Source organism: Pelodiscus sinensis, chromosome 3 (genome assembly GCF_052426305.1).
Source record: "Pelodiscus sinensis isolate ZL-2025 chromosome 3, ASM5242630v1, whole genome shotgun sequence".
NCBI lineage: Eukaryota > Metazoa > Chordata > Testudines > Trionychidae > Pelodiscus > Pelodiscus sinensis.
The window spans coordinates 7,782,913-7,796,912 of NC_143054.1; the positions used below are offsets into that span (position 1 = coordinate 7,782,913).

General features: G+C 48.5%; 1 protein-coding gene across 7 annotated transcripts in view; it reads left to right on the plus strand.

Annotated features, from left to right (window-relative positions):
• Window positions 1-3,657: 3,657 nt before the first annotated feature.
• Window positions 3,658-14,000, plus strand: part of NCOA1 (nuclear receptor coactivator 1) — a 339,844-nt gene continuing 329,501 nt past the window's right edge. For 3 of the 7 annotated variants that reach the window (XM_075923289.2, XM_075923293.2, XM_075923292.2), the window contains exon 1: window positions 3,659-3,923. The gene's annotated coding sequence lies outside the window, so the exon portion shown is untranslated. Of the gene's footprint in view, window positions 3,924-14,000 lie in introns of all 7 variants that reach the window. The other 4 variants (XM_075923294.2, XM_075923295.2, XM_075923291.2 and 1 more) reach the window with 3 other exon arrangements.

Below are 14,000 nucleotides of genomic sequence, written 5' to 3' on the forward strand. Positions count from 1 at the left end.
CTGACCATTTTTCTTTCTGCCCACACATCTAAAAATCTATCTTGAGCATTGCAGTCTCCTCCTCTGTGATGCATGTTACCTTGTCCCAGTCTACTAAAAATGTAGGTGCTAGGATCATTTTCTTTTTCTAGTTGCGCTGGCTCCAAAGCCTCCTCTCTTTGAAAGTCTTCACAGTTTCACCACATCAAGTTGAAGTTTCTTGCTCCTTCCTACTTGTCCTATTTCTTACTTGGCATCACATAGCTCCTGGGACTCCTTAACACATAACTAAATGTAAAATTTAGCAGGGCCAACAATTATATTTAGTATATGTTGTGTATGAGTGGAGGCAGAGGAAACCTGAGCTGAGGCGTTAAAGCATTTACTATTTTGATAAATATGTATGCTAGTACATTTCCTTTTCATGCCTTCTCTAAGACTAGCACTGTCTGGTGCAATTCATGCTACAACAGATGCAAATGGCTAACCTGTAAGAAGGAGCAGCTGCTTTTTTTATTATTTTCAGCATAGCCTACCTTATTTGGAGGGAAGCCAGGTGACATATTTTCACAACATTACTTTAAGTAGCTAGCATTGCCAGCAGATTGAGGGAAGAGATTATTCCCCTCTATTTGGCACTGGTGAGGCTATCTCTGGAGTATTGCCTCCAGTCCCCCTCCCCACTACAGAAATGCTGTGGACAAATTGGAGAGAGTCCAGTGGAGGGCAATGAAAATGATTAGGGGTCTGGGGTACATGACTTCTGAATTGAAGCTGAGGGAACGGGGCTTATTTAGTCTGCAGAACTGAGGGGTAGTTTGATAGTACTCTTCAACTACCTAAAGGGGGGTTTCAAAGGGAATGGAGAGAGGCTGTTTTCAGTAACGACAATGACAGAACAAGGAGCAATGGTCTCAACTTGAAGTGGGGGAGATCTAGGTTGGATATTAGGAAAAACTATTTCACTAGGATGGTGATGAAACACCAGAATGGGTTACCTAGGGAAGTGATGGAAACTCCATTTCTAGAGGTTTTTAAGGCAAGGCTTAACAAAGCCCTGGTTGCAATGACTTAATTGTCGGGGGCTGAACTAGATGACCTCCTGAGGTCTCTTCCAATCCTAATCGTCTATGATTCTATAGTTCAAAAGCAGGTCTTGCTCCCCAACATAAATTGGTCCAACAAAAAGTATTACCTTCCCCACTTCATCTCTCTACACCGAACTATGGAATTTAATTTTTCCTTAATAGCTATTGGGGGAAGCTTCTTGGAAATGGAAGCTAATATCAACACAAAAGCAGCCAGTCTAGATTTGATAGGCTTCACTGAACAAGTCTATTGTAACTAGCTATAACACAGGGAGATTATAGGCTCTTTGACTCAGGAGTGGTGCACCATCTTGGGGAGATCTGCAGATGATGGATGAAATTGGAATCCTATACCGACTGGGAAGTGATGGAATATGTTCTGTTACAGCATCTTAATATTATCTGGCTAACTAAACTCCAAGAATGGATTTATTGATATGGGGGAGCTGAACTCAGGAGGTCCAGGAGCCTGGAGCTGGATGATGTGATAGGTGTGCTATGCATGTGAGTGATACAATGCAATTTGCTCCCTGACAAGGGGATGGAGGTGGCGCTGCCATCCTGCAAGAGGCACAAAGGAAGGAGGCAGAGGGAGCCTGGTGGGGGTGGGTACTCCAGCCCTGGTTAGGGTGCAGGCTCTGGCTAGGTGGTGCTTACCTTGGTCAGCTCTGTGTTCCAGTCAGCTGTGCAGCGCAGCTAAAGCAGGTTCTCTGACCCTGTCCTGCTCGCAGAAGCAGCCTGCAGCCATGGGGGGGACAGGCACCACACTTTCATGTCCCATTGGCTGCAATTTCTGGGCAATGGGAGGAGCAGTCATTGCTTGGCTGGGGGCAGTGTGTGGAGGTCCCCACCCACCCCCACGGGCCTGCAGGACAGGATGTGCCAGCCACGTCCAGGCATGGTGGAGGGGAAGGCTTGCTGCGTCACTGGCCTTTTAATGGCCAATATTCCGGTTTGGCTTCAGGAGCCTCTGAGAGATGGAGCCCAATTCCAGGAGGCTCTGGGCTACACCGGCAGGATTGGCAACCCTAGTTGGATGTATCCCTGTTGGCTTGATCCCATGACACAACCCTGAATTGGCCATGCCCGAGGGGTGGGGGACGGGCCTTGGAAAAATGCACCAAACCACGTTTGGACGGGCCAGAGATGAGAGCGGGGCTCTGTGACACCTGGGTGATGCATGGAGGTGGAAGGGGGGGAGGAGAGGGGTTGCGTGATGTGAAGATCCTGGGCCTTCCTGAGGAGGTGGGGGAGGCTCAGCCAAGGCTTCTTGGTCGGGGGGGGGGGGGCAATAGGTGGTGGGAGGCACCCTGAAGGGTTGGGGGGGCAATGGGTGGTGGGATGCAGCCTGAAGGATTGGGGGGGGGGGTAATGGGTGGTGGGATGCACCCTAAAGGATTGGGGGGAGGCAATGGGTGGTGGGAGGCATCCTGAAGGATGGGGGGGCAATGGTGTGGGATGCACCCTGAAGGATTGGGGGGGCAATGGGTGGTGGGAGGCTCCCTGAAGGATTGGGTGGGCAATGGGTGGTGGGAGGCTCCCTGAAGGATTGGGGGCAATGGGTGGTGGGAGGCACCCTGAAGGGTGGGGGGCAATGGGGTGGGATGCACCCTGAAGGGTGGGGGGGCAATGGGTGGTGGGAGGCTCCCTGAAGGGTGGGGGGGCAATGGGTGGTGGGAGGCTCCCTGAAGGGTGGGGGGGGCAATGGGTGGTGGGAGGCTCCCTGAAGGGTGGGAGGGCAATGGGGGTGGGATGCACCCTGAAGGGTGGGGGGGCAATGGGTGGTGGGAGGCACCCTGAAGGGTGGGGGGGCAATGGGGTGGTGGGAGGCTCCCTGAAGGGTGGGGGGGCAATGGGTGGAGGGAGGCTCCCTGAAGGGTGGGGGGGCAATGGGGTGGTGGGAGGCTCCCTGAAGGGTGGGGGGGCAATGGGTGGAGGGAGGCTCCCTGAAGGGTGGGGGGGGGGCAATGGGTTGGGATGCACCCTGAAGGGGGGGGGGCAATGGGTGGAGGGAGGCTCCCTGAAGGGTGGGGGGGCAATGGGGGGTGGGAGGCTCCCTGAAGGGTGGGGGGGCAATGGGGTGGAGGGAGGCTCCCTGAAGGGTGGGGGGGCAATGGGTGGTGGGAGGCTCCCTGAAGGGTGGGGGGGCAATGGGTGGAGGGAGGCTCCCTGAAGGGTGGGGGGGGGCAATGGGTGGAGGGAGGCTCCCTGAAGGGGGGGGGCAATGGGGTGGGAGGCTCCCTGAAGGGTGGGGGGGCAATGGGTGGGGGAGGCTCCCTGAAGGGTGGGGGGGCAATGGGTGGAGGGAGGCTCCCTGAAGGGTGGGGGGGGGCAATGGGGTGGGAGGCTCCCTGAAGGGTGGGGGGGCAGGGCGTGCGCAGGTGCTGAGGAGACCAGCCGAGGGTGCTCGGGGCAACTCTGTGCTGGGAGTGGGGGCGGGGCAGCGCTTGGGGCCACTGCTCCCCCCTCCCGGGCCCCTTTCCCAAGATGGCGGCGCCGGGCTCTTCCCCCCTCTGGCGGCGGGAGGACCCTGCGGGGGGGGGGGGGGGGTAGGAAGATGGCGGCCGCCGCTCGCGCTGAGCGCGGCTGAGGGGGAGGGACCCGGCCGGGCCCGTGGCGGCGACACCGCCCCCCGCTCGGCCCCGCCCCGCCGGGAGGGAGGGACTCGCAGCCCCAGCCCCGCAGCCAAGCCGAGCAGCTGGAGCCCGGGGCCCCAGGAGCCCCCCAGCGGGAGCCGGGGCCCCAGCAGCAGCAGCAGCAGCAGCAGCGGCGGGAGCCGGAGTGTCTCGGGGCCGCCCCCCCGCTAGCTCCGCCGGGGGCAGGCCGGAGGCGGCGGCTGTCAGCAGGCGGCGGCAGGTGAGCGGAGCCCGGCCGGGCTGCAGCTGTCAGGGCCCGGGGTGGGGGGCGCCCCCCCGCAACGCACCGGGGGGGGGGGGCTTGGACTGAGGAAGCGTCTTGGGAGGGGGGGGCAACAGCTGCTCCCCGTGCACCCCCCACTGCGGGGTGGTATCTAGGGCACTGGGGGGGGGGGTTCCCCCTCCACCCGGCTGGGGCGCCCGGAGGGGCTGAGGAAATGCGGGTGGGGGCGGGGGCGGGGGCGGGGGTCCCTTCCCCTTCAGGCGAGGGACGAGCCAGGCAAGCCCAGCGCCCGCCATCGGGGGCTGCCACGGGGCGAAAGTAGCCATCGGGGGTGTGGGGGGGAGGGAAAAGCGGGGCGGGCAGTATTGGGGACTTGCCCCGGACCCTGGCGGGGAGCGGAGCCTTCCCCCTGCTAGGAAACTCGGCCTTTTCGGCAGCTTTCTGGGGGGGGGGCCTGTGTCACCCCTTTCAGCTCCGAGGGGCTGGCTGCACCGACCCTAGGAAAGACATGTCAGTTCCTGGTTTGGAGAGCAGGGATAGCAATGTAGCCGTGTTAGTCTGGTGGAGCTGAGACCTGGTTTGGAGAGGAGGGTGTTGGGAAGGTGGGAGGGTGCAGCCCCTCTTGGCTCTTGCACAGCAGCAGTGGGGGGTGACAGGGTAAGCTGGCTAAATCAAGGCTCCTCATTTCTGAAATATGTTGTGCTTTTATTCACAAAAAGTTGATTGGAAAAGTAAGGAAGCAGGTTTCTCTCTCTTCCCCCCCCTCCCTCCCCCCCAGCGTCCCTGCGAGGGAGGAATTGGAACTATATGGAATGACTTTGTCATGGTTCCCTAAACATGGCTGAAGGAGAGGGAATGGGGGTTGTTGGTGGGGTGTAGTTGTGCACAAATGGGGGCTGTGGTGGTCACACAGCAACAGGGAGCTGCTGAAGCCTCCGTTGCAGGGAAAGCGAGCTGGGGGGAGGGGAAGACACTTCATTTTGTTGCCTTTTAAATGACAGCTCTTTGTTTGCATCTTCTAATCAGTTGCATTATTACACCAGTACCATTTGAATTAGGTTACACACATTAATTTTTGCCATGTACAATTTCTTAAGAGGAAAAACAAATAATATATTAATGCAATTTCTTGGTTAAAGAAATCAAGATGGTAATGTGGTATCAAGTAGCTTTTAGTGTAATTTGAGCTGAAAAGATGGCTCAGTCATTATGCATTTTGTTTGGAAAAACAGCCAACTGTCTGAGTAAAAGATATGTATGGTGCTTTCTGCTGTTCTGGAGTGTGTGGGGAGATTGTTTGATTTTGAAGTCACTGCTTTTTTTTCCTCTGTCAGCAGCTGAGTTGTTGCCCTAAATTTCGTAGGTTTCTGTCCTAGAAACGTGGACTAGAAGCAAAAGCAGATTGTGAATAATTCTAAAGCTGTGGGTGTGAAAACAGCAACCCAGGAGTTCCAGTTGGAACTAAGGGGAGTTATAGCTAGTAGAATATGACATTTAGTTATATGGAAACAGTGGCCGAGAGAGGCACTAGTGTAGGCTGCTAGACGCACTTAAAATCCCTGGTTTCTTAGGTGCATGTTGACCTTTCAATAGCTGAGAATTGGGTTACCATTATGTTGTTGTTGTATGTTTGATATTTGCATGATTGAACTTCATATTAGAATGCAAGAAGGGGGTGGTTTGGGTCCTAAAATGCTAGAGAGTTGGTATGTAAAAGTTTACTGAACATACTGTGGATATTAACTGTACAGACCTGTTTTGCATAACCCAAAAGAGGGACATGGCAAAGAGTATAATACAGTTGAAAATTTGTAATGTAGGTATTTAGTATGTGCGCACTGTTCTTAAATTCTGGTCTTCCGATCTTGCATTCCTCAAGTTGGTAGTTCACACTTACAAACATGACCTGGCTTATGTGGGGCTGCAGGAAATGTGAATCTCTAAAGTGGTACAGTCTGATGAAGTATAGTTAAGAAATGTGTTAAGAAATGTGTTAATGGATTTAAACAATAAATGAGGTTTACTAGTTTTCTAGGGTATGCTATCCTATTCCAATTCAGAGTCTGTAATATTTTCAGCTTACCACAATCTCATGGGAAGGTTTAAATGTTCTAAAATGTAAGTTACTCTGTGCCTATGACAGCTCCTTATATAGCAGAAATAACAAAAACTGTTACATGCAGTTTCTCCAGTTTGTTTAGGCCTCTTGAACAGCAACAGGGAAAGAAGAAAAAGTGATTGTAAATGCAAAAATTTGTGGAGGGTCTCAGGAACTGATATACTATCTAAAAGTACATTTACCTGAGCTTTTGGAAATGCCTGGAGTTCAAGTTTCCCTTTAAAGCAAAACACCTATTGATGCTAGACAACAATAGTAACTTCAGCAAAATTATATATGTCTCCGAGCCTGTGGGCACGATTGAAATGATATGATCTTAACTGGTTTGCTCAAGTTAAGTATTTATTGTCTTGAAATATGCTGCTAAACAACATGGTAGCAACATGATCCTCGCTTTCAAAACAAATGCACTTCACAGAAAAAAAAGTGGGGTTAGAGTATTAATAATTAAGACCTTTATTTATTAGTCATTTCAGTTTGATTTAGAGATAGTGTTATGTGTGTTGGTTTTTCCCCAAAGCTTGCCCTCTGCTGTGAACACTGTAAGAGAAATATTCACAACTGTATGACTAATTCATGTTATTAGTCATGCAACTTCCATTGTAGAATTATTGGCATAGTAATACTATCATTTGATGTTTTAATATTGTCTTCATTTAGAAACACATGTACCCATTGCTGAGACTTCAGTCTCTTAACATCCTTTTTACGTGGTACTTCTATATATGTTTGAAACCTTTAGGATTATTAGTTTCCTTAACTATATAAACATTTTGATTATGAACAGATTTGCTGGAGATCAACACTTGTTGGCTACTAATTAAAGTGGTAATTTACACGAGCTGGATGACGATTGTCAAAAGTTAATGTGTGAGCATTGCTATTAAAAATATCCTGTCTCTTGCATAAGCAATTTGCCGGTTGAAGAGCATTAACTTATTTTTGTATAAGCAGACTATTTTTTGCTTGATTCCTCACTTTCTTCAAGCAGTGATGCTTATCTCTTTTGTCAAGGGAAGGAGGGAAAAAATGTTTAAAGTTAGATTGAAATCTTGTTTTTAAAGGAGAAGCGGGGAGAGCTCCAAGAAACAGGTAAACATTAAATCAAGCCTGCCCAAAAGAACAAATGTAACCCAGAGTCCACTACGTTCTATAGCTACCACTTTATAACAAAGGCTAATAGTTGTCAAATTCAGATATTTTATATTGGTTTATTTAGAGACTAGTTCAAACAGACAGTTGTAGATAAACATAATTACTACTTAAGGCTTGGTCTAAGGAGTAATGTTAAAATGGTGCAACTTTGCTCGGCACTATTCTTGTATCTGTTTAAGCTTGGCTCTTAAGCAGATACAAGAGTAAGACCATGCAAAGTTGCATCTGTTTAACATAACACCCTTCATTAAGTAGGCATACCCTCCATGTAAACAAGTTTTGAAGTGCTAGCAGGAATCTGAGGACTGTTTTAAACACAGAAATGTGCCAGTTTTAAGTAAAAATGTGATTAAAAAAACAAATTTAGTTAACATAATACATCTTTGTGTGTGGACACTTTAAATCCATTTAAACTTGCTTATTGGTTTAGTTTGCCCCTCTAAGCTAATAGCAGGACAATGTAGCACTTTAAAGACTAACAAGATGGTTTATTAGATGATGAGCTGAGGAAGTGGGTCTGGCCCACGAAAGCTCATCATCTAATAAACCATCTTGTTAGTCTTTAAAGTGCTACATTGTCCTGCATTTTGCTTCAACTACCCCAGAGTAACACGGCTACATTTCTATCACTAAGCTAATAGGAGTAAGATAAATTGACAGCCCGTTTTAAATTAATATGTTGTCCACACAGTGATTTGCCATGGTTTAACTAGACCCATGTAAGTTTGTGTGTAAACAAAGGAAAAGTGTTAGAGAAATGCAAAATAATTCAATGGCTATCCAAACAGAGCAGTATCACTTGAATCCTCCTGGAAAGTAAACTGTATGATCCTCAGTTCAAAATATAGGCACTGCCTATGATTAAGCTAAGATAACTTCAAAACTGGGGCCAGTTCTACCCTCAGGTGTGTATTTAATTTTTTTCCCCAGAGGCACAATGAGATTTAAATATTTAAAACTGTCTTTAAAAAAAGACAGATTCCAGGAGATCAGTGCTGAACCTCTGTTTAATTGTTTTGGGGACACAAAACGTTTAACTTGTTTAGTTTTGGTCAGTGATACCTAAATATCATGAAATATATCTATAAACCGCCTGCTTAACTAAGAACAAGATCTCTTAAACTTTTTCAGATTTTTATTATATACTTAAAAATTGAATTAGCTTTATGTGGAAAAAGGAGAAGAAATCAGCCTTGCACCTGTTTTGTGTGTCTGTGATGTCATGAATAAGGAACTTTTTTTTTCCCAAGCCAGGTCTCTTTTTGGCTATGTTTTGGATTGGGATTGAGGGTACTGTCTTGGAGTTCTGTGAATGGAGAATGATGATGCATCAAGAGATTTAAAGCTTAGCAGTTGAGAGAGAAATGGATTTTTGTATTAAATTAAAAAAAAACCCCTGTCTTCCTCCTTATACAATCATAGAACACTAGAACTGGAAGGGACCTTGGGAGGTCATGGAGTCCAGTCCCCTGCCCCCACGGTAGGACCCAGCACCGTCTAGACCAGCAGTTCCCAACCTTTTCCAGATGGGGACCTATTTTGACAATTCAGGAAGACCTGGTGACCCACGGCAGTTCAAAAACGGGGGGGGGGGGGGAAGGGGCAGAGCCACCTGGGGAGACACTTGGCAACCCTTTTGAAATGTAATGGCGATCCATAGGTTGGGAAACTCTGGTCGAGACCATCCCTGATAGATGTCTGTCCAGCCTGCTCTTAAATATATCCAGAGATGGAAATTCCACAACCTTCCTAGGCAATTTATTCAGGTGTTAACCACTGTTGACAGGAAGTTTTTCCTAATGTCCAGCCTAACCCTCCCTTGCTGCAGTGTAAGCCCATTACTTCTTGTCCTATCCTCAGCAACCAAGGAGAACAATTTTTCTCCCTTCTCCTTGTGACACCCTTTTAGCTACCTGAAAACTGCTATCATGTCCGCTCTCAGTCTTCTCCTTTGCAAACTGAAAAAGCCCAGTTCTTTCAGTCTTCCTTTATAGGTCATGTTTTCTAGACCTTTAATCATTCTTGTTGCTCTTCTCTGGACCTTCTCCAGTTTCTCCACATCTTTGTGGTGCCCAGAACTGGACATAGTACTTCAACTGAGGCCTGATCAGCGCAGAGCAGAGCTGAAGAATGACTTTTCGTGTCTTGCTCACAACACTCCTGTAACGCATCCCAGAATTATATTTGCTTTTTTTGCAACAGCATCACACTGTTGACTCATATTTAGCTTGTGGTCCACTATGACCTCTAGATCCCTTTCTGCAGTACTCCTTCCTAGACAGTCGCTTTCCATTCTGTATGTGTGAAACGGTTTGTTCCTTCCTAAGTGGAATACTTTGCATTTGTCCTTATTAAATTTCATCCTATTTACCTCAGATCATTTCTCCAGTTTGTCCAGATCATTTTGAATTATGACCCTTATATATATTTAACTCCCAGATCTAAACACTTAGGAGAAAAGTTGCTAACTGTAGCTGCACCAGCTTAACTTAAAAAAGCCTTTGCAGGATCTCCAACAAAACCTCTCAGAGTATCTGGAATCATTAATTTTTATAGTTGCATTGTTTTAAAAAAAATAATACATTCTCCCTCACCCCTCCTAAGGCTCCCTTTTCATTCTTAAACTGATACTTTGCATACAAATTTTAACAGAACAGATTTCAAGTTGAGTTAAATATCTGAAAGTGGTGGTTTTAATGGAAATGGAAATGACTAATCAGAATAGGTTTGTGACACTTTTTTGTGACTAACTAGTTTGTTTCAAATCAGATTGGAAAAATTGTGGGTGAATTTAATGTAAATGAAAGCTAAGAACTTAACATCATTAGCTAAAGTTGGATCTAGTGCAGCAGACTTGGACGTTCAAATTTAATCTCTTCTGTTTTGTGTTCCTTAATTCTTGCCCCTTGCTACTCTGGTATTACATCATCCTCTCTCTTTTGCCAATGCACCGCAGTGTTGACTTCTGTTTCAGTGGTGACCCTTCCTTGAACAGAGACTCCTAATGAAATGATTTTGGCAAGTTATTTATGGTATGGACCACTGTCCGCTAGCATGCCTCAGATGAGTGTTCTAATCTCTTTCACTTATGACCCAGTTGACTCGAGGTGAAAAGCAAACACAAGTACTGATTAATGACAAAGGACATTGTGTTATGATTCAAGGAATGACAGCTGGTTACTCTGAAACCATTTACACCAAATACACACACATCTGTAAGCAAGAATGTTGTTAGTACAAATTTAATATTAGAATGCATTTTTGTAGAATATTGTTAAGAATATAAAACCTGAGCATTTCTAGCATGCTCATATCGCAACTTACTGAACAATTGTGCATCAAATCCAAATGTGTGTTAAAAGTGACATGCCTGATTCAGTACTGTTATTTAGAATGTATTGGAATAAATTTAATATGTAAAGCATCTCTGCACGTGTCTCAATGATATATTAAAAATGGTGTTATACAGAACATTTGTGAGCCACTGCTTGAAAAAAATGCAGGTATAACACGCGGGCAGTATTTTTTCGGGAGGTGGGGAGGCGGCTAAGTATTTTGGTAAGAGGTCATGGGTTGCACTTTTCTATTATGTTAAAGTGTGTGTGGGGTCTGGGATGGAGTTTATTGGCAGGACTGTGCTTGGGGGCAAAGATTGGGATACAGGGTCTGGGAAAGCATTTAGGTACAAGAAAAGGGTTCTGACCTGGGATTGACATGGAGGAGGCAGGATCTGAGAGGAAGTTTAGGTGCAAGAGGAAGTTGAGGGGCAGGGAATTGGGGAACGAGGTTCAGGCCCTGGCTCTGGCAAGGAGGTACTTACTATAGGCGGCTCCTATCTGGCAGTGCCACAGGGCATTCGGTCAGGCTGCCTGCATGCCAAGATGGTCCCCCAGCCCATGCCCCTTAAAGCTGTTGACTATTGCTGGCAAGTGTGGCTCTGCATGCTGATGTGTCTCTGGGCTAGGCATGCTGTAGATGAGGGCTGCTCTGGCTGGACTGGAGCAGTCTCTCGCTGTGGGGTGGAAGGGTTGCTTTAGCCTGGCCATGACAAGTGGGGAGGACCCCTCCAGCCCAGCCAAGTTGGAGAGGCCCCCCCCACTTGCCCTTGTTTAATGGATTAATCAGTTAAACATAATGTTTAACTGGTAAATTAATTAAATGGGTCAAAATTTTCTTGGATTTCTAATAGGGATGTAAGACGAATCGTTTAAATGGTTAACAATAAGTGTCAGCTTATTGGTTTCTGTTATGGTTGAACACCAGCTCTGATTTTGCTCCTGGGGAGCCAGCTACCACTCCGCAGGCTTTGTATTAGAGCCTGCAGCATGGGGTGGCAGCTGGCTCCCTGGAAGTGGGCCGGCGGCTGGCTACTGAAGCCAGTGTGCACCGGGAGCTAGAGATGTAATAGTGTAGTCGATTAACTGATAAGCAAAAGCTTATAGGTTAATGCTATAGATTATACACATTTTCCCTCCCCCACCCTGCCAGTACATTTTTTAGCAGGCTGGCCAGCAGCCTGTCTCAGTCCTGGCTTGCGATGGGTCCAGGACCTACCCCTGCTGTGGCTCTGCTTTTAGAGTGTTATTAGGAGGTAGGTGGGCAGGCAGCTCAGACTTGGCTCCTGCTCATGCTGGGTCCAGGAGCTCAGAACTCCCCCCTTCGGACAAGGGCTGCTGCCACCCTTGTATCAGAGGCATCAATATGGGGTGACAAGCAGATGGTTTGTGAGGGGAGCTGCTTTTTAAACTGGCTCCCCTCACAGACTAGTGCCTGCTTGGCACCCTGTGTGGCTGTCTCTGTATTAGAGGCAGCAGCGCAAAATGACGGGGCTCCTTCGGAGTGGGGCCAGAGTGCACTGTCTGCCACCCTGCCCCTGGGGACTATAGAATAGTTGAGTAACCGATAAGAATTCATGAGGTGACTCGACAATTCAATTAACCGATATTTAACATTCCTACCGGGAGCCAGCTTATAAGCCGGTTCTTCATGTGCACCGGCTGCACTGTGGGATCTGCAGTACGCTGCAGAGCCGGAAGTGTGTGTAACCACTAGGATTTTTAATGGCTACCTGGTTAACCAGTGTTTTACAACCTAATTACTAAAGTTTCACAGCAGATCCACAGTTCAACACTAATTGGCCAAGCTTTCAGAAGTGTTGAACATCTAGTGAATTCAGTGGGTGCTGCAGGTACTTGGTCTCTCTGAAAACCAGGCCACATTGTTAATCTTTAACTCTAGGCCAGTGGGTCTCTAATTTTTGGTCCATGGACCGCCTTGCTCAACATAGACCTTTCCAGAGACTACCAACCAGCCACTTATGATGACAAAATGGGTGCAGGAAAGAGCTGGAAGTGGGGGTCCAGTTGGGAGGTTGGGCACAGGAGAAGGCTGAGTGTAGGGGGAGTTTGGTGGGAGGCAGGGCACAGGAGTGGATTGAGGGTAGGAGTTCTGGGAAGTGAGAAAGGAAAGTGCAGGATCAGGGTGGAGATGTTGGATCTGAGTGTATGAGGAGGATGTGGGGTCTAGGCACGAAAGAGATGGGGGCACTTACCTGGCTCTGTGCCTCCTGCTGCTCCCAGACACCACTCCCCGTTGCACTGCTGTTCCCGTAAGTGGGAGGAGGGTAAGTGGCAGTGTGCGGGGCTACTTCCTTCCTCTGTAAGCCGGATTTGCTCCACGAGGCTTGCCCTGCACCTTGTCTCCCCCTCCTCGGCAGTGGGAAACCAGCACTGGCACTTCAACCTCCCGGAGGGGTTGACGGATTGAAGCGCCAGTGCAGCCTCCTCTCTGGAAGGGGACTAAGACACTCTCCTAACTGCATTTTGTTTTGGGATCATGCTTACCCCTGCTTTCCTCTATCCTTCTCAGTTGCCCTGTCCCCTTGTGCAGCCCCATCTGACTGACTCCTCTCTCCCTGGCTAGGGGAAGAGGGGTATGCCAACTCTCCCAGATTATCATGGAGTCTCCTGGAAATAAAGATTAATCTTTAAAGATTGTCATGTGATGAATCCTCCAGGAATACGTGCCACCAAAATTGGCAACCCTATAATTGGGTTAGGCTGCAATCTCTATCAGGCAGCTGATTGTTGGCTGGAATGGCTGCTTTCTTGGTGCTTCTGCTGCTACCTGGATCTTGCACCTCTTGCCACAGCTGGCTGCCCAGAGGAAGTAAGAGCAGTATCTAAGTGTCTGCAGCAGCAGCACAAAGGAAGTGGCCAGAAGCAAGAGAGAGGACAGTCAGCAACCTCTCCCTGCCCTGCTTGTGCCTTAGAGGCACTTCCTCTGTGATAGTGCTACTGTTGTCTGGATCCCACTCCTTCTTGGGCCAGGGGAATGTATGGTGGAGTAGAGAAGTTGACTGTTTTCTTGCTGACTCTGGCCTCTGCTTCTCTGCTGCTGTCTGAATCTCTCACTTTGCAGTGCTGTTTCCTAACCCAGGAAAAGTGAGACCCTGAGGGGCAGGGTGAGTGGTGGTACCAAGTTAGACCAAACTGGCTGCTCCCATTTGTTTATTTACTGGTTCCGCAGCGGGAGGACACTTTGCGCTCCACTTGCCCCCAGGCCAATCAGGGCCTGGGGATGGGGGAGATGCACAAAGCTTCCTTCGCCTTACCCCGGCCCTGCGAAGAGCACGCGGCACTTCAAAGTGCCACGTGCTCCTTGCAGGGTGGGAGGAGGCTTCCTGTGCTCCCCTGCCCCCAGGCCCTGATTGGCCTGGAGGTGGGGGAGCGTGGGAAGCCTCTTCCTGTCCTGCCAGGGGCATGGGTGCCTAGTGGGAAGGGGGGGCAAAGGGGCTACCC